At 52.8% G+C, this 17,676-nt stretch overlaps 55 non-coding genes across 55 annotated transcripts; 18 read left to right on the forward strand and 37 right to left on the reverse strand.

Annotated features, from left to right (window-relative positions):
- Positions 1 to 98: 98 nt before the first annotated feature.
- Positions 99 to 171, reverse strand: Trnav-cac (transfer RNA valine (anticodon CAC)). Its single transcript has one exon. It is a non-coding gene; the product is annotated as a tRNA-Val (tRNA).
- Positions 172 to 572: 401 nt separating this feature from the next.
- Trnap-agg (transfer RNA proline (anticodon AGG)) lies at positions 573 to 644 on the forward strand. The gene has a single exon. It is a non-coding gene; the product is annotated as a tRNA-Pro (tRNA).
- A 194-nt stretch (positions 645 to 838) lies between these two features.
- Trnav-aac (transfer RNA valine (anticodon AAC)) lies at positions 839 to 911 on the reverse strand. Its single transcript has one exon. It is a non-coding gene; the product is annotated as a tRNA-Val (tRNA).
- Positions 912 to 1,069: 158 nt separating this feature from the next.
- On the reverse strand, positions 1,070 to 1,142 carry Trnav-cac (transfer RNA valine (anticodon CAC)). The gene has a single exon. It is a non-coding gene; the product is annotated as a tRNA-Val (tRNA).
- Positions 1,143 to 1,544: 402 nt separating this feature from the next.
- Positions 1,545 to 1,616, forward strand: Trnap-agg (transfer RNA proline (anticodon AGG)). Its single transcript has one exon. It is a non-coding gene; the product is annotated as a tRNA-Pro (tRNA).
- Positions 1,617 to 1,810: 194 nt separating this feature from the next.
- On the reverse strand, positions 1,811 to 1,883 carry Trnav-aac (transfer RNA valine (anticodon AAC)). Its single transcript has one exon. It is a non-coding gene; the product is annotated as a tRNA-Val (tRNA).
- Positions 1,884 to 2,041: 158 nt separating this feature from the next.
- On the reverse strand, positions 2,042 to 2,114 carry Trnav-cac (transfer RNA valine (anticodon CAC)). The gene has a single exon. It is a non-coding gene; the product is annotated as a tRNA-Val (tRNA).
- A 402-nt stretch (positions 2,115 to 2,516) lies between these two features.
- On the forward strand, positions 2,517 to 2,588 carry Trnap-agg (transfer RNA proline (anticodon AGG)). The gene has a single exon. It is a non-coding gene; the product is annotated as a tRNA-Pro (tRNA).
- A 194-nt stretch (positions 2,589 to 2,782) lies between these two features.
- Positions 2,783 to 2,855, reverse strand: Trnav-aac (transfer RNA valine (anticodon AAC)). The gene has a single exon. It is a non-coding gene; the product is annotated as a tRNA-Val (tRNA).
- Positions 2,856 to 3,013: 158 nt separating this feature from the next.
- On the reverse strand, positions 3,014 to 3,086 carry Trnav-cac (transfer RNA valine (anticodon CAC)). The gene has a single exon. It is a non-coding gene; the product is annotated as a tRNA-Val (tRNA).
- Positions 3,087 to 3,488: 402 nt separating this feature from the next.
- Trnap-agg (transfer RNA proline (anticodon AGG)) lies at positions 3,489 to 3,560 on the forward strand. Its single transcript has one exon. It is a non-coding gene; the product is annotated as a tRNA-Pro (tRNA).
- Positions 3,561 to 3,754: 194 nt separating this feature from the next.
- Trnav-aac (transfer RNA valine (anticodon AAC)) lies at positions 3,755 to 3,827 on the reverse strand. The gene has a single exon. It is a non-coding gene; the product is annotated as a tRNA-Val (tRNA).
- Positions 3,828 to 3,985: 158 nt separating this feature from the next.
- Trnav-cac (transfer RNA valine (anticodon CAC)) lies at positions 3,986 to 4,058 on the reverse strand. Its single transcript has one exon. It is a non-coding gene; the product is annotated as a tRNA-Val (tRNA).
- A 401-nt stretch (positions 4,059 to 4,459) lies between these two features.
- Trnap-agg (transfer RNA proline (anticodon AGG)) lies at positions 4,460 to 4,531 on the forward strand. Its single transcript has one exon. It is a non-coding gene; the product is annotated as a tRNA-Pro (tRNA).
- A 194-nt stretch (positions 4,532 to 4,725) lies between these two features.
- Positions 4,726 to 4,798, reverse strand: Trnav-aac (transfer RNA valine (anticodon AAC)). Its single transcript has one exon. It is a non-coding gene; the product is annotated as a tRNA-Val (tRNA).
- A 158-nt stretch (positions 4,799 to 4,956) lies between these two features.
- Positions 4,957 to 5,029, reverse strand: Trnav-cac (transfer RNA valine (anticodon CAC)). Its single transcript has one exon. It is a non-coding gene; the product is annotated as a tRNA-Val (tRNA).
- Positions 5,030 to 5,431: 402 nt separating this feature from the next.
- Positions 5,432 to 5,503, forward strand: Trnap-agg (transfer RNA proline (anticodon AGG)). The gene has a single exon. It is a non-coding gene; the product is annotated as a tRNA-Pro (tRNA).
- A 194-nt stretch (positions 5,504 to 5,697) lies between these two features.
- Positions 5,698 to 5,770, reverse strand: Trnav-aac (transfer RNA valine (anticodon AAC)). The gene has a single exon. It is a non-coding gene; the product is annotated as a tRNA-Val (tRNA).
- A 158-nt stretch (positions 5,771 to 5,928) lies between these two features.
- Positions 5,929 to 6,001, reverse strand: Trnav-cac (transfer RNA valine (anticodon CAC)). Its single transcript has one exon. It is a non-coding gene; the product is annotated as a tRNA-Val (tRNA).
- A 402-nt stretch (positions 6,002 to 6,403) lies between these two features.
- On the forward strand, positions 6,404 to 6,475 carry Trnap-agg (transfer RNA proline (anticodon AGG)). Its single transcript has one exon. It is a non-coding gene; the product is annotated as a tRNA-Pro (tRNA).
- A 194-nt stretch (positions 6,476 to 6,669) lies between these two features.
- Trnav-aac (transfer RNA valine (anticodon AAC)) lies at positions 6,670 to 6,742 on the reverse strand. The gene has a single exon. It is a non-coding gene; the product is annotated as a tRNA-Val (tRNA).
- A 158-nt stretch (positions 6,743 to 6,900) lies between these two features.
- Positions 6,901 to 6,973, reverse strand: Trnav-cac (transfer RNA valine (anticodon CAC)). Its single transcript has one exon. It is a non-coding gene; the product is annotated as a tRNA-Val (tRNA).
- A 402-nt stretch (positions 6,974 to 7,375) lies between these two features.
- Positions 7,376 to 7,447, forward strand: Trnap-agg (transfer RNA proline (anticodon AGG)). Its single transcript has one exon. It is a non-coding gene; the product is annotated as a tRNA-Pro (tRNA).
- A 194-nt stretch (positions 7,448 to 7,641) lies between these two features.
- On the reverse strand, positions 7,642 to 7,714 carry Trnav-aac (transfer RNA valine (anticodon AAC)). The gene has a single exon. It is a non-coding gene; the product is annotated as a tRNA-Val (tRNA).
- A 158-nt stretch (positions 7,715 to 7,872) lies between these two features.
- Trnav-cac (transfer RNA valine (anticodon CAC)) lies at positions 7,873 to 7,945 on the reverse strand. The gene has a single exon. It is a non-coding gene; the product is annotated as a tRNA-Val (tRNA).
- Positions 7,946 to 8,346: 401 nt separating this feature from the next.
- Trnap-agg (transfer RNA proline (anticodon AGG)) lies at positions 8,347 to 8,418 on the forward strand. Its single transcript has one exon. It is a non-coding gene; the product is annotated as a tRNA-Pro (tRNA).
- A 194-nt stretch (positions 8,419 to 8,612) lies between these two features.
- Trnav-aac (transfer RNA valine (anticodon AAC)) lies at positions 8,613 to 8,685 on the reverse strand. Its single transcript has one exon. It is a non-coding gene; the product is annotated as a tRNA-Val (tRNA).
- Positions 8,686 to 8,843: 158 nt separating this feature from the next.
- Positions 8,844 to 8,916, reverse strand: Trnav-cac (transfer RNA valine (anticodon CAC)). Its single transcript has one exon. It is a non-coding gene; the product is annotated as a tRNA-Val (tRNA).
- Positions 8,917 to 9,318: 402 nt separating this feature from the next.
- Trnap-agg (transfer RNA proline (anticodon AGG)) lies at positions 9,319 to 9,390 on the forward strand. Its single transcript has one exon. It is a non-coding gene; the product is annotated as a tRNA-Pro (tRNA).
- Positions 9,391 to 9,584: 194 nt separating this feature from the next.
- On the reverse strand, positions 9,585 to 9,657 carry Trnav-aac (transfer RNA valine (anticodon AAC)). Its single transcript has one exon. It is a non-coding gene; the product is annotated as a tRNA-Val (tRNA).
- A 158-nt stretch (positions 9,658 to 9,815) lies between these two features.
- On the reverse strand, positions 9,816 to 9,888 carry Trnav-cac (transfer RNA valine (anticodon CAC)). Its single transcript has one exon. It is a non-coding gene; the product is annotated as a tRNA-Val (tRNA).
- A 401-nt stretch (positions 9,889 to 10,289) lies between these two features.
- On the forward strand, positions 10,290 to 10,361 carry Trnap-agg (transfer RNA proline (anticodon AGG)). Its single transcript has one exon. It is a non-coding gene; the product is annotated as a tRNA-Pro (tRNA).
- Positions 10,362 to 10,555: 194 nt separating this feature from the next.
- Positions 10,556 to 10,628, reverse strand: Trnav-aac (transfer RNA valine (anticodon AAC)). Its single transcript has one exon. It is a non-coding gene; the product is annotated as a tRNA-Val (tRNA).
- A 158-nt stretch (positions 10,629 to 10,786) lies between these two features.
- Trnav-cac (transfer RNA valine (anticodon CAC)) lies at positions 10,787 to 10,859 on the reverse strand. Its single transcript has one exon. It is a non-coding gene; the product is annotated as a tRNA-Val (tRNA).
- Positions 10,860 to 11,260: 401 nt separating this feature from the next.
- Trnal-aag (transfer RNA leucine (anticodon AAG)) lies at positions 11,261 to 11,332 on the forward strand. The gene has a single exon. It is a non-coding gene; the product is annotated as a tRNA-Leu (tRNA).
- Positions 11,333 to 11,526: 194 nt separating this feature from the next.
- Trnav-aac (transfer RNA valine (anticodon AAC)) lies at positions 11,527 to 11,599 on the reverse strand. Its single transcript has one exon. It is a non-coding gene; the product is annotated as a tRNA-Val (tRNA).
- Positions 11,600 to 11,757: 158 nt separating this feature from the next.
- On the reverse strand, positions 11,758 to 11,830 carry Trnav-cac (transfer RNA valine (anticodon CAC)). The gene has a single exon. It is a non-coding gene; the product is annotated as a tRNA-Val (tRNA).
- A 402-nt stretch (positions 11,831 to 12,232) lies between these two features.
- On the forward strand, positions 12,233 to 12,304 carry Trnap-agg (transfer RNA proline (anticodon AGG)). Its single transcript has one exon. It is a non-coding gene; the product is annotated as a tRNA-Pro (tRNA).
- Positions 12,305 to 12,498: 194 nt separating this feature from the next.
- Positions 12,499 to 12,571, reverse strand: Trnav-aac (transfer RNA valine (anticodon AAC)). Its single transcript has one exon. It is a non-coding gene; the product is annotated as a tRNA-Val (tRNA).
- Positions 12,572 to 12,729: 158 nt separating this feature from the next.
- On the reverse strand, positions 12,730 to 12,802 carry Trnav-cac (transfer RNA valine (anticodon CAC)). Its single transcript has one exon. It is a non-coding gene; the product is annotated as a tRNA-Val (tRNA).
- Positions 12,803 to 13,203: 401 nt separating this feature from the next.
- On the forward strand, positions 13,204 to 13,275 carry Trnap-agg (transfer RNA proline (anticodon AGG)). The gene has a single exon. It is a non-coding gene; the product is annotated as a tRNA-Pro (tRNA).
- A 194-nt stretch (positions 13,276 to 13,469) lies between these two features.
- On the reverse strand, positions 13,470 to 13,542 carry Trnav-aac (transfer RNA valine (anticodon AAC)). The gene has a single exon. It is a non-coding gene; the product is annotated as a tRNA-Val (tRNA).
- Positions 13,543 to 13,700: 158 nt separating this feature from the next.
- Trnav-cac (transfer RNA valine (anticodon CAC)) lies at positions 13,701 to 13,773 on the reverse strand. The gene has a single exon. It is a non-coding gene; the product is annotated as a tRNA-Val (tRNA).
- Positions 13,774 to 14,175: 402 nt separating this feature from the next.
- Trnap-agg (transfer RNA proline (anticodon AGG)) lies at positions 14,176 to 14,247 on the forward strand. Its single transcript has one exon. It is a non-coding gene; the product is annotated as a tRNA-Pro (tRNA).
- Positions 14,248 to 14,441: 194 nt separating this feature from the next.
- Trnav-aac (transfer RNA valine (anticodon AAC)) lies at positions 14,442 to 14,514 on the reverse strand. Its single transcript has one exon. It is a non-coding gene; the product is annotated as a tRNA-Val (tRNA).
- A 158-nt stretch (positions 14,515 to 14,672) lies between these two features.
- Positions 14,673 to 14,745, reverse strand: Trnav-cac (transfer RNA valine (anticodon CAC)). The gene has a single exon. It is a non-coding gene; the product is annotated as a tRNA-Val (tRNA).
- Positions 14,746 to 15,146: 401 nt separating this feature from the next.
- Trnap-agg (transfer RNA proline (anticodon AGG)) lies at positions 15,147 to 15,218 on the forward strand. Its single transcript has one exon. It is a non-coding gene; the product is annotated as a tRNA-Pro (tRNA).
- Positions 15,219 to 15,412: 194 nt separating this feature from the next.
- On the reverse strand, positions 15,413 to 15,485 carry Trnav-aac (transfer RNA valine (anticodon AAC)). Its single transcript has one exon. It is a non-coding gene; the product is annotated as a tRNA-Val (tRNA).
- Positions 15,486 to 15,643: 158 nt separating this feature from the next.
- Positions 15,644 to 15,716, reverse strand: Trnav-cac (transfer RNA valine (anticodon CAC)). The gene has a single exon. It is a non-coding gene; the product is annotated as a tRNA-Val (tRNA).
- A 401-nt stretch (positions 15,717 to 16,117) lies between these two features.
- On the forward strand, positions 16,118 to 16,189 carry Trnap-agg (transfer RNA proline (anticodon AGG)). The gene has a single exon. It is a non-coding gene; the product is annotated as a tRNA-Pro (tRNA).
- A 194-nt stretch (positions 16,190 to 16,383) lies between these two features.
- Positions 16,384 to 16,456, reverse strand: Trnav-aac (transfer RNA valine (anticodon AAC)). Its single transcript has one exon. It is a non-coding gene; the product is annotated as a tRNA-Val (tRNA).
- Positions 16,457 to 16,614: 158 nt separating this feature from the next.
- Positions 16,615 to 16,687, reverse strand: Trnav-cac (transfer RNA valine (anticodon CAC)). The gene has a single exon. It is a non-coding gene; the product is annotated as a tRNA-Val (tRNA).
- A 402-nt stretch (positions 16,688 to 17,089) lies between these two features.
- Trnap-agg (transfer RNA proline (anticodon AGG)) lies at positions 17,090 to 17,161 on the forward strand. Its single transcript has one exon. It is a non-coding gene; the product is annotated as a tRNA-Pro (tRNA).
- A 194-nt stretch (positions 17,162 to 17,355) lies between these two features.
- Positions 17,356 to 17,428, reverse strand: Trnav-aac (transfer RNA valine (anticodon AAC)). Its single transcript has one exon. It is a non-coding gene; the product is annotated as a tRNA-Val (tRNA).
- A 158-nt stretch (positions 17,429 to 17,586) lies between these two features.
- Trnav-cac (transfer RNA valine (anticodon CAC)) lies at positions 17,587 to 17,659 on the reverse strand. Its single transcript has one exon. It is a non-coding gene; the product is annotated as a tRNA-Val (tRNA).
- Positions 17,660 to 17,676: the final 17 nt, after the last annotated feature.

Consider the following 17,676-nt stretch of genomic DNA (forward strand, 5'->3'; position numbering starts at 1 on the left):
ATTCAATAAATGTGGTACTTGCAAAACGAAGGGACATGCAGCAGATGCACACACGACGAGGCTCACTGAGGTACAATACGACATAGGCAGGAAAATACTGTTCCCGCCCGGGATAGAACCGGGGACCTTCTGCGTGTGAAGCAGACGTGATAACCGCTACACTACGGAAACGACGGAGCCGAGGAGTCCATCCTTGTTCACTCGAACTTGTCTCAGCCTTTCTCTCATCCGCGAATGCACACACGACAGTTCTTTTGTCAGCCTGGAACCCATCGCAGCCGAGGGCTCAAGAAGTCTTCGGGGTTCTCGAGAGGGTGTCTGCCGTAGCGCCCCTAACGAGATAGCGGCGTTTCGCGCAGTCGTTATTGCAAGTCATATCAGCAAAAGCAATCACTTTCTCAGCAGCAGGCAGTGCGAGCCCAGGGGCAGCTCTACATGAAGGTACCAATAGCCCAGGAAGGCCGCCGACCGCGGGAATTCGCGCCGCCCCCATCCCGCCAGCCTAAACGAGACTTCCAGAGCACCCTGGAAGACATCGAGGGACTGGAATAACTGGCATTCGCCGTGCCAGAAGCTCGTTGGTCTAGGGGTATGATTCCTGCTTAGGGTGCAGGTGGTCCCGGGTTCAAATCCTGGACGAGCCCTAGCGTTTTGTGCAAACTGATCACACGTCAGTGGCTGAGTCAGCGCAAAAAGCTCGCCGCCAATGTCAAATGAATTTCTTATTTGATGTGAGCAATTGACACTCTGGTCCGACGCATGAAGGCAATTACGGAGGTTTCGGGTACAGATGGTAGCAGATGCATGTTAGTAAGTCTTGCTTAATGTGATGAAAAAGTGTTTCCGCCCGGGATCGAACCGGGGACCTTCTGCGTGTTAGGCAGACGTGACAACCGCCACACCACGGAAACTGCTTGAGTGCACCTTACTTCACAGACAACTTGTATTGATGTTGCCATCGTAACTAAAAAATTCAATAAATGTGGTACTTGCAAAACGAAGGGACATGCAGCAGATGCACACACGACGAGGCTCACTGGAGTACAATACGACATAGGCAAAAAAATACTGTTCCCGCCCGGGATAGAACCGGGGACCTTCTGCGTGTGAAGCAGACGTGATAACCGCTACACTACGGAAACGACGGAGCCGAGGAGTCCATCCTTGTTCACTCGAACTTGCCTCAGCCTTTCTCTCATCCGCGAATGCACACACGACAGTTCTTTTGTCAGCCTGGAACCCATCGCAGCCGAGGGCTCAACAAGTATTCGGGGTTCTCGAGAGGGTGTCTGCCGTAGCGCCCCTAACGAGATAGCGGCGTTTCGCGCAGTCGTTATTGCAAGTCATATCAGCAAAAGCAATCACTTTCTCAGCAGCAGGCAGTGCGAGCCCAGGGGCAGCTCTACATGATGGTACCAATAGCCCAGGAAGGCCGCCGACCGCTGGAATTCGCGCCGCCCCCATCCCGCCAGCCTAAACGAGACTTCCAGAGCACCCTGGAAGACATCGAGGGACTGGAATAACTGGCATTCGACGTGTCACAGGGCTCGTTGGTCTAGGGGTATGATTCCTGCTTAGGGTGCAGGAGGTCCCGGGTTCAAATCCCGGACGAGCCCTAGCGTTTCGTGCAAACTGATCGCACGTCAGTGGCTGAGTCAGCGCAAAAAGCTCGCCGCCAATGTCAAATGAATTTCTTATTTGATGTGAGGAATTGACACTCTGGTCCGACGCATGAAGGCAATTACGAAGGTTTCGGGTACAGATGGTAGCAGATGCATGTTAGTAAGTCTTGCTTAAAGTGATGAAAAAGTGTTTCCGCCCGGGATCGAACCGGGGACCTGCTGCGAGTTAGGCAGACGTGATAACCGCTACACCACGGAAACTGCTTGAGTGCTCCTTACTTCACAGACAACTTGTAGTGATGTTGCCATTGTAACTAAAAAATTCAATAAATGTGGTACTTGCAAAACGAAGGGACATGCAGCAGATGCACACACGACGAGGCTCACTGAGGTACAATACGACATAGGCAGGAAAATACTGTTCCCGCCCGGGATAGAACCGGGGACCTTCTGCGTGTGAAGCAGACGTGATAACCGCTACACTACGGAAACGACGGAGCCGAGGAGTCCATCCTTGTTCACTCGAACTTGTCTCAGCCTTTCTCTCATCCGCGAATGCACACACGACAGTTCTTTTGTCAGCCTGGAACCCATCGCAGCCGAGGGCTCAAGAAGTCTTCGGGGTTCTCGAGAGGGTGTCTGCCGTAGCGCCCCTAACGAGATAGCGGCGTTTCGCGCAGTCGTTATTGCAAGTCATATCAGCAAAAGCAATCACTTTCTCAGCAGCAGGCAGTGCGAGCCCAGGGGCAGCTCTACATGATGGTACCAATAGCCCAGGAAGGCCGCCGACCGCTGGAATTCGCGCCGCCCCCATCCCGCCAGCCTAAACGAGACTTCCAGAGCACCCTGGAAGACATCGAGGGACTGGAATAACTGGCATTCGACGTGTCACAGGGCTCGTTGGTCTAGGGGTATGATTCCTGCTTAGGGTGCAGGAGGTCCCGGGTTCAAATCCCGGACGAGCCCTAGCGTTTCGTGCAAACTGATCGCACGTCAGTGGCTGAGTCAGCGCAAAAAGCTCGCCGCCAATGTCAAATGAATTTCTTATTTGATGTGAGGAATTGACACTCTGGTCCGACGCATGAAGGCAATTACGAAGGTTTCGGGTACAGATGGTAGCAGATGCATGTTAGTAAGTCTTGCTTAAAGTGATGAAAAAGTGTTTCCGCCCGGGATCGAACCGGGGACCTGCTGCGAGTTAGGCAGACGTGATAACCGCTACACCACGGAAACTGCTTGAGTGCTCCTTACTTCACAGACAACTTGTAGTGATGTTGCCATTGTAACTAAAAAATTCAATAAATGTGGTACTTGCAAAACGAAGGGACATGCAGCAGATGCACACACGACGAGGCTCACTGAGGTACAATACGACATAGGCAGGAAAATACTGTTCCCGCCCGGGATAGAACCGGGGACCTTCTGCGTGTGAAGCAGACGTGATAACCGCTACACTACGGAAACGACGGAGCCGAGGAGTCCATCCTTGTTCACTCGAACTTGCCTCAGCCTTTCTCTCATCCGCGAATGCACACACGACAGTTCTTTTGTCAGCCTGGAACCCATCGCAGCCGAGGGCTCAACAAGTATTCGGGGTTCTCGAGAGGGTGTCTGCCGTAGCGCCCCTAACGAGATAGCGGCGTTTCGCGCAGTCGTTATTGCAAGTCATATCAGCAAAAGCAATCACTTTCTCAGCAGCAGGCAGTGCGAGCCCAGGGGCAGCTCTACATGATGGTACCAATAGCCCAGGAAGGCCGCCGACCGCGGGAATTCGCGCCGCCCCCATCCCGCCAGCCTAAACGAGACTTCCAGAGCACCCTGGAAGACATCGAGGGACTGGAATAACTGGCATTCGACGTGTCACAGGGCTCGTTGGTCTAGGGGTATGATTCCTGCTTAGGGTGCAGGAGGTCCCGGGTTCAAATCCCGGACGAGCCCTAGCGTTTCGTGCAAACTGATCGCACGTCAGTGGCTGAGTCAGCGCAAAAAGCTCGCCGCCAATGTCAAATGAATTTCTTATTTGATGTGAGGAATTGACACTCTGGTCCGACGCATGAAGGCAATTACGAAGGTTTCGGGTACAGATGGTAGCAGATGCATGTTAGTAAGTCTTGCTTAAAGTGATGAAAAAGTGTTTCCGCCCGGGATCGAACCGGGGACCTGCTGCGAGTTAGGCAGACGTGATAACCGCTACACCACGGAAACTGCTTGAGTGCTCCTTACTTCACAGACAACTTGTAGTGATGTTGCCATTGTAACTAAAAAATTCAATAAATGTGGTACTTGCAAAACGAAGGGACATGCAGCAGATGCACACACGACGAGGCTCACTGAGGTACAATACGACATAGGCAGGAAAATACTGTTCCCGCCCGGGATAGAACCGGGGACCTTCTGCGTGTGAAGCAGACGTGATAACCGCTACACTACGGAAACGACGGAGCCGAGGAGTCCATCCTTGTTCACTCGAACTTGCCTCAGCCTTTCTCTCATCCGCGAATGCACACACGACAGTTCTTTTGTCAGCCTGGAACCCATCGCAGCCGAGGGCTCAAGAAGTCTTCGGGGTTCTCGAGAGGGTGTCTGCCGTAGCGCCCCTAACGAGATAGCGGCGTTTCGCGCAGTCGTTATTGCAAGTCATATCAGCAAAAGCAATCACTTTCTCAGCAGCAGGCAGTGCGAGCCCAGGGGCAGCTCTACATGAAGGTACCAATAGCCCAGGAAGGCCGCCGACCGCGGGAATTCGCGCCGCCCCCATCCCGCCAGCCTAAACGAGACTTCCAGAGCACCCTGGAAGACATCGAGGGACTGGAATAACTGGCATTCGCCGTGCCACAAGCTCGTTGGTCTAGGGGTATGATTCCTGCTTAGGGTGCAGGTGGTCCCGGGTTCAAATCCTGGACGAGCCCTAGCGTTTTGTGCAAACTGATCACACGTCAGTGGCTGAGTCAGCGCAAAAAGCTCGCCGCCAATGTCAAATGAATTTCTTATTTGATGTGAGCAATTGACACTCTGGTCCGACGCATGAAGGCAATTACGGAGGTTTCGGGTACAGATGGTAGCAGATGCATGTTAGTAAGTCTTGCTTAATGTGATGAAAAAGTGTTTCCGCCCGGGATCGAACCGGGGACCTTCTGCGTGTTAGGCAGACGTGACAACCGCCACACCACGGAAACTGCTTGAGTGCACCTTACTTCACAGACAACTTGTATTGATGTTGCCATCGTAACTAAAAAATTCAATAAATGTGGTACTTGCAAAACGAAGGGACATGCAGCAGATGCACACACGACGAGGCTCACTGGAGTACAATACGACATAGGCAAAAAAATACTGTTCCCGCCCGGGATAGAACCGGGGACCTTCTGCGTGTGAAGCAGACGTGATAACCGCTACACTACGGAAACGACGGAGCCGAGGAGTCCATCCTTGTTCACTCGAACTTGCCTCAGCCTTTCTCTCATCCGCGAATGCACACACGACAGTTCTTTTGTCAGCCTGGAACCCATCGCAGCCGAGGGCTCAACAAGTATTCGGGGTTCTCGAGAGGGTGTCTGCCGTAGCGCCCCTAACGAGATAGCGGCGTTTCGCGCAGTCGTTATTGCAAGTCATATCAGCAAAAGCAATCACTTTCTCAGCAGCAGGCAGTGCGAGCCCAGGGGCAGCTCTACATGATGGTACCAATAGCCCAGGAAGGCCGCCGACCGCTGGAATTCGCGCCGCCCCCATCCCGACAGCCTAAACGAGACTTCCAGAGCACCCTGGAAGACATCGAGGGACTGGAATAACTGGCATTCGACGTGTCACAGGGCTCGTTGGTCTAGGGGTATGATTCCTGCTTAGGGTGCAGGAGGTCCCGGGTTCAAATCCCGGACGAGCCCTAGCGTTTCGTGCAAACTGATCGCACGTCAGTGGCTGAGTCAGCGCAAAAAGCTCGCCGCCAATGTCAAATGAATTTCTTATTTGATGTGAGGAATTGACACTCTGGTCCGACGCATGAAGGCAATTACGAAGGTTTCGGGTACAGATGGTAGCAGATGCATGTTAGTAAGTCTTGCTTAAAGTGATGAAAAAGTGTTTCCGCCCGGGATCGAACCGGGGACCTTCTGCGTGTTAGGCAGACGTGATAACCGCTACACCACGGAAACTGCTTGAGTGCTCCTTACTTCACAGACAACTTGTAGTGATGTTGCCATTGTAACTAAAAAATTCAATAAATGTGGTACTTGCAAAACGAAGGGACATGCAGCAGATGCACACACGACGAGGCTCACTGAGGTACAATACGACATAGGCAGGAAAATACTGTTCCCGCCCGGGATAGAACCGGGGACCTTCTGCGTGTGAAGCAGACGTGATAACCGCTACACTACGGAAACGACGGAGCCGAGGAGTCCATCCTTGTTCACTCGAACTTGCCTCAGCCTTTCTCTCATCCGCGAATGCACACACGACAGTTCTTTTGTCAGCCTGGAACCCATCGCAGCCGAGGGCTCAACAAGTATTCGGGGTTCTCGAGAGGGTGTCTGCCGTAGCGCCCCTAACGAGATAGCGGCGTTTCGCGCAGTCGTTATTGCAAGTCATATCAGCAAAAGCAATCACTTTCTCAGCAGCAGGCAGTGCGAGCCCAGGGGCAGCTCTACATGATGGTACCAATAGCCCAGGAAGGCCGCCGACCGCTGGAATTCGCGCCGCCCCCATCCCGCCAGCCTAAACGAGACTTCCAGAGCACCCTGGAAGACATCGAGGGACTGGAATAACTGGCATTCGACGTGTCACAGGGCTCGTTGGTCTAGGGGTATGATTCCTGCTTAGGGTGCAGGAGGTCCCGGGTTCAAATCCCGGACGAGCCCTAGCGTTTCGTGCAAACTGATCGCACGTCAGTGGCTGAGTCAGCGCAAAAAGCTCGCCGCCAATGTCAAATGAATTTCTTATTTGATGTGAGGAATTGACACTCTGGTCCGACGCATGAAGGCAATTACGAAGGTTTCGGGTACAGATGGTAGCAGATGCATGTTAGTAAGTCTTGCTTAAAGTGATGAAAAAGTGTTTCCGCCCGGGATCGAACCGGGGACCTTCTGCGTGTTAGGCAGACGTGATAACCGCTACACCACGGAAACTGCTTGAGTTCTCCTTACTTCACAGACAACTTGTAGTGATGTTGCCATTGTAACTAAAAAATTCAATAAATGTGGTACTTGCAAAACGAAGGGACATGCAGCAGATGCACACACGACGAGGCTCACTGAGGTACAATACGACATAGGCAGGAAAATACTGTTCCCGCCCGGGATAGAACCGGGGACCTTCTGCGTGTGAAGCAGACGTGATAACCGCTACACTACGGAAACGACGGAGCCGAGGAGTCCATCCTTGTTCACTCGAACTTGCCTCAGCCTTTCTCTCATCCGCGAATGCACACACGACAGTTCTTTTGTCAGCCTGGAACCCATCGCAGCCGAGGGCTCAACAAGTATTCGGGGTTCTCGAGAGGGTGTCTGCCGTAGCGCCCCTAACGAGATAGCGGCGTTTCGCGCAGTCGTTATTGCAAGTCATATCAGCAAAAGCAATCACTTTCTCAGCAGCAGGCAGTGCGAGCCCAGGGGCAGCTCTACATGATGGTACCAATAGCCCAGGAAGGCCGCCGACCGCTGGAATTCGCGCCGCCCCCATCCCGCCAGCCTAAACGAGACTTCCAGAGCACCCTGGAAGACATCGAGGGACTGGAATAACTGGCATTCGACGTGTCACAGGGCTCGTTGGTCTAGGGGTATGATTCCTGCTTAGGGTGCAGGAGGTCCCGGGTTCAAATCCCGGACGAGCCCTAGCGTTTCGTGCAAACTGATCGCACGTCAGTGGCTGAGTCAGCGCAAAAAGCTCGCCGCCAATGTCAAATGAATTTCTTATTTGATGTGAGGAATTGACACTCTGGTCCGACGCATGAAGGCAATTACGAAGGTTTCGGGTACAGATGGTAGCAGATGCATGTTAGTAAGTCTTGCTTAAAGTGATGAAAAAGTGTTTCCGCCCGGGATCGAACCGGGGACCTTCTGCGTGTTAGGCAGACGTGATAACCGCTACACCACGGAAACTGCTTGAGTTCTCCTTACTTCACAGACAACTTGTAGTGATGTTGCCATTGTAACTAAAAAATTCAATAAATGTGGTACTTGCAAAACGAAGGGACATGCAGCAGATGCACACACGACGAGGCTCACTGAGGTACAATACGACATAGGCAGGAAAATACTGTTCCCGCCCGGGATAGAACCGGGGACCTTCTGCGTGTGAAGCAGACGTGATAACCGCTACACTACGGAAACGACGGAGCCGAGGAGTCCATCCTTGTTCACTCGAACTTGCCTCAGCCTTTCTCTCATCCGCGAATGCACACACGACAGTTCTTTTGTCAGCCTGGAACCCATCGCAGCCGAGGGCTCAAGAAGTCTTCGGGGTTCTCGAGAGGGTGTCTGCCGTAGCGCCCCTAACGAGATAGCGGCGTTTCGCGCAGTCGTTATTGCAAGTCATATCAGCAAAAGCAATCACTTTCTCAGCAGCAGGCAGTGCGAGCCCAGGGGCAGCTCTACATGAAGGTACCAATAGCCCAGGAAGGCCGCCGACCGCGGGAATTCGCGCCGCCCCCATCCCGCCAGCCTAAACGAGACTTCCAGAGCACCCTGGAAGACATCGAGGGACTGGAATAACTGGCATTCGCCGTGCCAGAAGCTCGTTGGTCTAGGGGTATGATTCCTGCTTAGGGTGCAGGTGGTCCCGGGTTCAAATCCTGGACGAGCCCTAGCGTTTTGTGCAAACTGATCACACGTCAGTGGCTGAGTCAGCGCAAAAAGCTCGCCGCCAATGTCAAATGAATTTCTTATTTGATGTGAGCAATTGACACTCTGGTCCGACGCATGAAGGCAATTACGGAGGTTTCGGGTACAGATGGTAGCAGATGCATGTTAGTAAGTCTTGCTTAATGTGATGAAAAAGTGTTTCCGCCCGGGATCGAACCGGGGACCTTCTGCGTGTTAGGCAGACGTGACAACCGCCACACCACGGAAACTGCTTGAGTGCACCTTACTTCACAGACAACTTGTATTGATGTTGCCATCGTAACTAAAAAATTCAATAAATGTGGTACTTGCAAAACGAAGGGACATGCAGCAGATGCACACACGACGAGGCTCACTGGAGTACAATACGACATAGGCAAAAAAATACTGTTCCCGCCCGGGATAGAACCGGGGACCTTCTGCGTGTGAAGCAGACGTGATAACCGCTACACTACGGAAACGACGGAGCCGAGGAGTCCATCCTTGTTCACTCGAACTTGCCTCAGCCTTTCTCTCATCCGCGAATGCACACACGACAGTTCTTTTGTCAGCCTGGAACCCATCGCAGCCGAGGGCTCAACAAGTATTCGGGGTTCTCGAGAGGGTGTCTGCCGTAGCGCCCCTAACGAGATAGCGGCGTTTCGCGCAGTCGTTATTGCAAGTCATATCAGCAAAAGCAATCACTTTCTCAGCAGCAGGCAGTGCGAGCCCAGGGGCAGCTCTACATGATGGTACCAATAGCCCAGGAAGGCCGCCGACCGCGGGAATTCGCGCCGCCCCCATCCCGCCAGCCTAAACGAGACTTCCAGAGCACCCTGGAAGACATCGAGGGACTGGAATAACTGGCATTCGACGTGTCACAGGGCTCGTTGGTCTAGGGGTATGATTCCTGCTTAGGGTGCAGGAGGTCCCGTGTTCAAATCCCGGACGAGCCCTAGCGTTTCGTGCAAACTGATCGCACGTCAGTGGCTGAGTCAGCGCAAAAAGCTCGCCGCCAATGTCAAATGAATTTCTTATTTGATGTGAGGAATTGACACTCCGGTCCGACGCATGAAGGCAATTACGAAGGTTTCGGGTACAGATGGTAGCAGATGCATGTTAGTAAGTCTTGCTTAAAGTGATGAAAAAGTGTTTCCGCCCGGGATCGAACCGGGGACCTTCTGCGTGTTAGGCAGACGTGATAACCGCTACACCACGGAAACTGCTTGAGTGCTCCTTACTTCACAGACAACTTGTAGTGATGTTGCCATTGTAACTAAAAAATTCAATAAATGTGGTACTTGCAAAACGAAGGGACATGCAGCAGATGCACACACGACGAGGCTCACTGAGGTACAATACGACATAGGCAGGAAAATACTGTTCCCGCCCGGGATAAAACCGGGGACCTTCTGCGTGTGAAGCAGACGTGATAACCGCTACACTACGGAAACGACGGAGCCGAGGAGTCCATCCTTGTTCACTCGAACTTGCCTCAGCCTTTCTCTCATCCGCGAATGCACACACGACAGTTCTTTTGTCAGCCTGGAACCCATCGCAGCCGAGGGCTCAACAAGTATTCGGGGTTCTCGAGAGGGTGTCTGCCGTAGCGCCCCTAACGAGATAGCGGCGTTTCGCGCAGTCGTTATTGCAAGTCATATCAGCAAAAGCAATCACTTTCTCAGCAGCAGGCAGTGCGAGCCCAGGGGCAGCTCTACATGATGGTACCAATAGCCCAGGAAGGCCGCCGACCGCGGGAATTCGCGCCGCCCCCATCCCGCCAGCCTAAACGAGACTTCCAGAGCACCCTGGAAGACATCGAGGGACTGGAATAACTGGCATTCGCCGTGCCACAAGCTCGTTGGTCTAGGGGTATGATTCCTGCTTAGGGTGCAGGTGGTCCCGGGTTCAAATCCTGGACGAGCCCTAGCGTTTTGTGCAAACTGATCACACGTCAGTGGCTGAGTCAGCGCAAAAAGCTCGCCGCCAATGTCAAATGAATTTCTTATTTGATGTGAGCAATTGACACTCTGGTCCGACGCATGAAGGCAATTACGGAGGTTTCGGGTACAGATGGTAGCAGATGCATGTTAGTAAGTCTTGCTTAATGTGATGAAAAATTGTTTCCGCCCGGGATCGAACCGGGGACCTTCTGCGTGTTAGGCAGACGTGACAACCGCCACACCACGGAAACTGCTTGAGTGCTCCTTACTTCACAGACAACTTGTATTGATGTTGCCATCGTAACTAAAAAATTCAATAAATGTGGTACTTGCAAAACGAAGGGACATGCAGCAGATGCACACACGACGAGGCTCACTGAGGTACAATACGACATAGGCAGGAAAATACTGTTCCCGCCCGGGATAGAACCGGGGACCTTCTGCGTGTGAAGCAGACGTGATAACCGCTACACTACGGAAACGACGGAGCCGAGGAGTCCATCCTTGTTCACTCGAACTTGCCTCAGCCTTTCTCTCATCCGCGAATGCACACACGACAGTTCTTTTGTCAGCCTGGAACCCATCGCAGCCGAGGGCTCAAGAAGTCTTCGGGGTTCTCGAGAGGGTGTCTGCCGTAGCGCCCCTAACGAGATAGCGGCGTTTCGCGCAGTCGTTATTGCAAGTCATATCAGCAAAAGCAATCACTTTCTCAGCAGCAGGCAGTGCGAGCCCAGGGGCAGCTCTACATGAAGGTACCAATAGCCCAGGAAGGCCGCCGACCGCGGGAATTCGCGCCGCCCCCATCCCGCCAGCCTAAACGAGACTTCCAGAGCACCCTGGAAGACATCGAGGGACTGGAATAACTGGCATTCGCCGTGCCAGAAGCTCGTTGGTCTAGGGGTATGATTCCTGCTTAAGGTGCAGGTGGTCCCGGGTTCAAATCCTGGACGAGCCCTAGCGTTTTGTGCAAACTGATCATACGTCAGTGGCTGAGTCAGCGCAAAAAGCTCGCCGCCAATGTCAAATGAATTTCTTATTTGATGTGAGCAATTGACACTCTGGTCCGACGCATGAAGGCAATTACGGAGGTTTCGGGTACAGATGGTAGCAGATGCATGTTAGTAAGTCTTGCTTAATGTGATGAAAAAGTGTTTCCGCCCGGGATCGAACCGGGGACCTTCTGCGTGTTAGGCAGACGTGACAACCGCCACACCACGGAAACTGCTTGAGTGCACCTTACTTCACAGACAACTTGTATTGATGTTGCCATCGTAACTAAAAAATTCAATAAATGTGGTACTTGCAAAACGAAGGGACATGCAGCAGATGCACACACGACGAGGCTCACTGGAGTACAATACGACATAGGCAAAAAAATACTGTTCCCGCCCGGGATAGAACCGGGGACCTTCTGCGTGTGAAGCAGACGTGATAACCGCTACACTACGGAAACGACGGAGCCGAGGAGTCCATCCTTGTTCACTCGAACTTGCCTCAGCCTTTCTCTCATCCGCGAATGCACACACGACAGTTCTTTTGTCAGCCTGGAACCCATCGCAGCCGAGGGCTCAACAAGTATTCGGGGTTCTCGAGAGGGTGTCTGCCGTAGCGCCCCTAACGAGATAGCGGCGTTTCGCGCAGTCGTTATTGCAAGTCATATCAGCAAAAGCAATCACTTTCTCAGCAGCAGGCAGTGCGAGCCCAGGGGCAGCTCTACATGATGGTACCAATAGCCCAGGAAGGCCGCCGACCGCGGGAATTCGCGCCGCCCCCATCCCGCCAGCCTAAACGAGACTTCCAGAGCACCCTGGAAGACATCGAGGGACTGGAATAACTGGCATTCGACGTGTCACAGGGCTCGTTGGTCTAGGGGTATGATTCCTGCTTAGGGTGCAGGAGGTCCCGGGTTCAAATCCCGGACGAGCCCTAGCGTTTCGTGCAAACTGATCGCACGTCAGTGGCTGAGTCAGCGCAAAAAGCTCGCCGCCAATGTCAAATGAATTTCTTATTTGATGTGAGGAATTGACACTCCGGTCCGACGCATGAAGGCAATTACGAAGGTTTCGGGTACAGATGGTAGCAGATGCATGTTAGTAAGTCTTGCTTAAAGTGATGAAAAAGTGTTTCCGCCCGGGATCGAACCGGGGACCTTCTGCGTGTTAGGCAGACGTGATAACCGCTACACCACGGAAACTGCTTGAGTGCACCTTACTTCACAGACAACTTGTAGTGATGTTGCCATTGTAACTAAAAAATTCAATAAATGTGGTACTTGCAAAACGAAGGGACATGCAGCAGATGCACACACGACGAGGCTCACTGAGGTACAATACGACATAGGCAGGAAAATACTGTTCCCGCCCGGGATAAAACCGGGGACCTTCTGCGTGTGAAGCAGACGTGATAACCGCTACACTACGGAAACGACGGAGCCGAGGAGTCCATCCTTGTTCACTCGAACTTGCCTCAGCCTTTCTCTCATCCGCGAATGCACACACGACAGTTCTTTTGTCAGCCTGGAACCCATCGCAGCCGAGGGCTCAACAAGTATTCGGGGTTCTCGAGAGGGTGTCTGCCGTAGCGCCCCTAAAGAGATAGCGGCGTTTCGCGCAGTCGTTATTGCAAGTCATATCAGCAAAAGCAATCACTTTCTCAGCAGCAGGCAGTGCGAGCCCAGGGGCAGCTCTACATGATGGTACCAATAGCCCAGGAAGGCCGCCGACCGCGGGAATTCGCGCCGCCCCCATCCCGCCAGCCTAAACGAGACTTCCAGAGCACCCTGGAAGACATCGAGGGACTGGAATAACTGGCATTCGCCGTGCCACAAGCTCGTTGGTCTAGGGGTATGATTCCTGCTTAGGGTGCAGGTGGTCCCGGGTTCAAATCCTGGACGAGCCCTAGCGTTTTGTGCAAACTGATCACACGTCAGTGGCTGAGTCAGCGCAAAAAGCTCGCCGCCAATGTCAAATGAATTTCTTATTTGATGTGAGCAATTGACACTCTGGTCCGACGCATGAAGGCAATTACGGAGGTTTCGGGTACAGATGGTAGCAGATGCATGTTAGTAAGTCTTGCTTAATGTGATGAAAAATTGTTTCCGCCCGGGATCGAACCGGGGACCTTCTGCGTGTTAGGCAGACGTGACAACCGCCACACCACGGAAACTGCTTGAGTGCTCCTTACTTCACAGACAACTTGTATTGATGTTGCCATCGTAACTAAAAAATTCAATAAATGTGGTACTTGCAAAACGAAGGGACATGCAGCAGATGCACACACGACGAGGCTCACTGGAGTACAATACGACATAGGCAAAAAAATACTGTTCCCGCCCGGGATAGAACCGGGGACCTTCTGCGTGTGAAGCAGACGTGATAACCGCTACACTACGGAAACGACGGAGCCGAGGAGTCCATCCTTGTTCACTCGAACTTGCCTCAGCCTTTCTCTCATCCGCGAATGCACACACGACAGTTCTTTTGTCAGCCTGGAACCCATCGCAGCCGAGGGCTCAACAAGTATTCGGGGTTCTCGAGAGGGTGTCTGCCGTAGCGCCCCTAACGAGATAGCGGCGTTTCGCGCAGTCGTTATTGCAAGTCATATCAGCAAAAGCAATCACTTTCTCAGCAGCAGGCAGTGCGAGCCCAGGGGCAGCTCTACATGATGGTACCAATAGCCCAGGAAGGCCGCCGACCGCTGGAATTCGCGCCGCCCCCATCCCGCCAGCCTAAACGAGACTTCCAGAGCACCCTGGAAGACATCGAGGGACTGGAATAACTGGCATTCGACGTGTCACAGGGCTCGTTGGTCTAGGGGTATGATTCCTGCTTAGGGTGCAGGAGGTCCCGGGTTCAAATCCCGGACGAGCCCTAGCGTTTCGTGCAAACTGATCGCACGTCAGTGGCTGAGTCAGCGCAAAAAGCTCGCCGCCAATGTCAAATGAATTTCTTATTTGATGTGAGGAATTGACACTCTGGTCCGACGCATGAAGGCAATTACGAAGGTTTCGGGTACAGATGGTAGCAGATGCATGTTAGTAAGTCTTGCTTAAAGTGATGAAAAAGTGTTTCCGCCCGGGATCGAACCGGGGACCTGCTGCGAGTTAGGCAGACGTGATAACCGCTACACCACGGAAACTGCTTGAGTGCTCCTTACTTCACAGACAACTTGTAGTGATGTTGCCATTGTAACTAAAAAATTCAATAAATGTGGTACTTGCAAAACGAAGGGACATGCAGCAGATGCACACACGACGAGGCTCACTGAGGTACAATACGACATAGGCAGGAAAATACTGTTCCCGCCCGGGATAGAACCGGGGACCTTCTGCGTGTGAAGCAGACGTGATAACCGCTACACTACGGAAACGACGGAGCCGAGGAGTCCATCCTTGTTCACTCGAACTTGCCTCAGCCTTTCTCTCATCCGCGAATGCACACACGACAGTTCTTTTGTCAGCCTGGAACCCATCGCAGCCGAGGGCTCAAGAAGTCTTCGGGGTTCTCGAGAGGGTGTCTGCCGTAGCGCCCCTAACGAGATAGCGGCGTTTCGCGCAGTCGTTATTGCAAGTCATATCAGCAAAAGCAATCACTTTCTCAGCAGCAGGCAGTGCGAGCCCAGGGGCAGCTCTACATGAAGGTACCAATAGCCCAGGAAGGCCGCCGACCGCGGGAATTCGCGCCGCCCCCATCCCGCCAGCCTAAACGAGACTTCCAGAGCACCCTGGAAGACATCGAGGGACTGGAATAACTGGCATTCGCCGTGCCACAAGCTCGTTGGTCTAGGGGTATGATTCCTGCTTAGGGTGCAGGTGGTCCCGGGTTCAAATCCTGGACGAGCCCTAGCGTTTTGTGCAAACTGATCACACGTCAGTGGCTGAGTCAGCGCAAAAAGCTCGCCGCCAATGTCAAATGAATTTCTTATTTGATGTGAGCAATTGACACTCTGGTCCGACGCATGAAGGCAATTACGGAGGTTTCGGGTACAGATGGTAGCAGATGCATGTTAGTAAGTCTTGCTTAATGTGATGAAAAAGTGTTTCCGCCCGGGATCGAACCGGGGACCTTCTGCGTGTTAGGCAGACGTGACAACCGCCACACCACGGAAACTGCTTGAGTGCACCTTACTTCACAGACAACTTGTATTGATGTTGCCATCGTAACTAAAAAATTCAATAAATGTGGTACTTGCAAAACGAAGGGACATGCAGCAGATGCACACACGACGAGGCTCACTGGAGTACAATACGACATAGGCAAAAAAATACTGTTCCCGCCCGGGATAGAACCGGGGACCTTCTGCGTGTGAAGCAGACGTGATAACCGCTACACTACGGAAACGACGGAGCCGAGGAGTCCATCCTTGTTCACTCGAACTTGCCTCAGCCTTTCTCTCATCCGCGAATGCACACACGACAGTTCTTTTGTCAGCCTGGAACCCATCGCAGCCGAGGGCTCAACAAGTATTCGGGGTTCTCGAGAGGGTGTCTGCCGTAGCGCCCCTAACGAGATAGCGGCGTTTCGCGCAGTCGTTATTGCAAGTCATATCAGCAAAAGCAATCACTTTCTCAGCAGCAGGCAGTGCGAGCCCAGGGGCAGCTCTACATGATGGTACCAATAGCCCAGGAAGGCCGCCGACCGCGGGAATTCGCGCCGCCCCCATCCCGCCAGCCTAAACGAGACTTCCAGAGCACCCTGGAAGACATCGAGGGACTGGAATAACTGGCATTCGCCGTGCCACAAGCTCGTTGGTCTAGGGGTATGATTCCTGCTTAGGGTGCAGGTGGTCCCGGGTTCAAATCCTGGACGAGCCCTAGCGTTTTGTGCAAACTGATCACACGTCAGTGGCTGAGTCAGCGCAAAAAGCTCGCCGCCAATGTCAAATGAATTTCTTATTTGATGTGAGCAATTGACACTCTGGTCCGACGCATGAAGGCAATTACGGAGGTTTCGGGTACAGATGGTAGCAGATGCATGTTAGTAAGTCTTGCTTAATGTGATGAAAAAGTGTTTCCGCCCGGGATCGAACCGGGGACCTTCTGCGTGTTAGGCAGACGTGACAACCGCCACACCACGGAAACTGCTTGAGTGCACCTTACTTCACAGACAACTTGTATTGATGTTGCCATCGTAACTAAAAAATTCAATAAATGTGGTACTTGCAAAACGAAGGGACATGCAGCAGATGCACACACGACGAGGCTCACTGGAGTACAATACGACATAGGCAAAAAAATACTGTTCCCGCCCGGGATAGAACCGGGGACCTTCTGCGTGTGAAGCAGACGTGATAACCGCTACACTACGGAAACGACGGAGCCGAGGAGTCCATCCTTGTTCACTCGAACTTGCCTCAGCCTTTCTCTCATCCGCGAATGCACACACGACAGTTCTTTTGTCAGCCTGGAACCCATCGCAGCCGAGGGCTCAACAAGTATTCGGGGTTCTCGAGAGGGTGTCTGCCGTAGCGCCCCTAACGAGATAGCGGCGTTTCGCGCAGTCGTTATTGCAAGTCATATCAGCAAAAGCAATCACTTTCTCAGCAGCAGGCAGTGCGAGCCCAGGGGCAGCTCTACATGATGGTACCAATAGCCCAGGAAGGCCGCCGACCGCGGGAATTCGCGCCGCCCCCATCCCGCCAGCCTAAACGAGACTTCCAGAGCACCCTGGAAGACATCGAGGGACTGGAATAACTGGCATTCGACGTGTCACAGGGCTCGTTGGTCTAGGGGTATGATTCCTGCTTAGGGTGCAGGAGGTCCCGGGTTCAAATCCCGGACGAGCCCTAGCGTTTCGTGCAAACTGATCGCACGTCAGTGGCTGAGTCAGCGCAAAAAGCTCGCCGCCAATGTCAAATGAATTTCTTATTTGATGTGAGGAATTGACACTCCGGTCCGACGCATGAAGGCAATTACGAAGGTTTCGGGTACAGATGGTAGAAGATGCATGTTAGTAAGTCTTGCTTAAAGTGATGAAAAAGTGTTTCCGCCCGGGATCGAACCGGGGACCTTCTGCGTGTTAGGCAGACGTGATAACCGCTACACCACGGAAACTGCTTGAGTGCTCCTTACTTCACAGACAACTTGTAGTGATGTTGCCATTGTAACTAAAAAATTCAATAAATGTGGTACTTGCAAAACGAAGGGACATGCAGCAGATGCACACACGACGAGGCTCACTGAGGTACAATACGACATAGGCAGGAAAATACTGTTCCCGCCCGGGATAAAACCGGGGACCTTCTGCGTGTGAAGCAGACGTGATAACCGCTACACTACGGAAACGACGGAGCCGAGGAGTC

This window comes from Schistocerca cancellata, chromosome 2 (assembly GCF_023864275.1).
Source record: "Schistocerca cancellata isolate TAMUIC-IGC-003103 chromosome 2, iqSchCanc2.1, whole genome shotgun sequence".
NCBI lineage: Eukaryota > Metazoa > Arthropoda > Insecta > Orthoptera > Acrididae > Schistocerca > Schistocerca cancellata.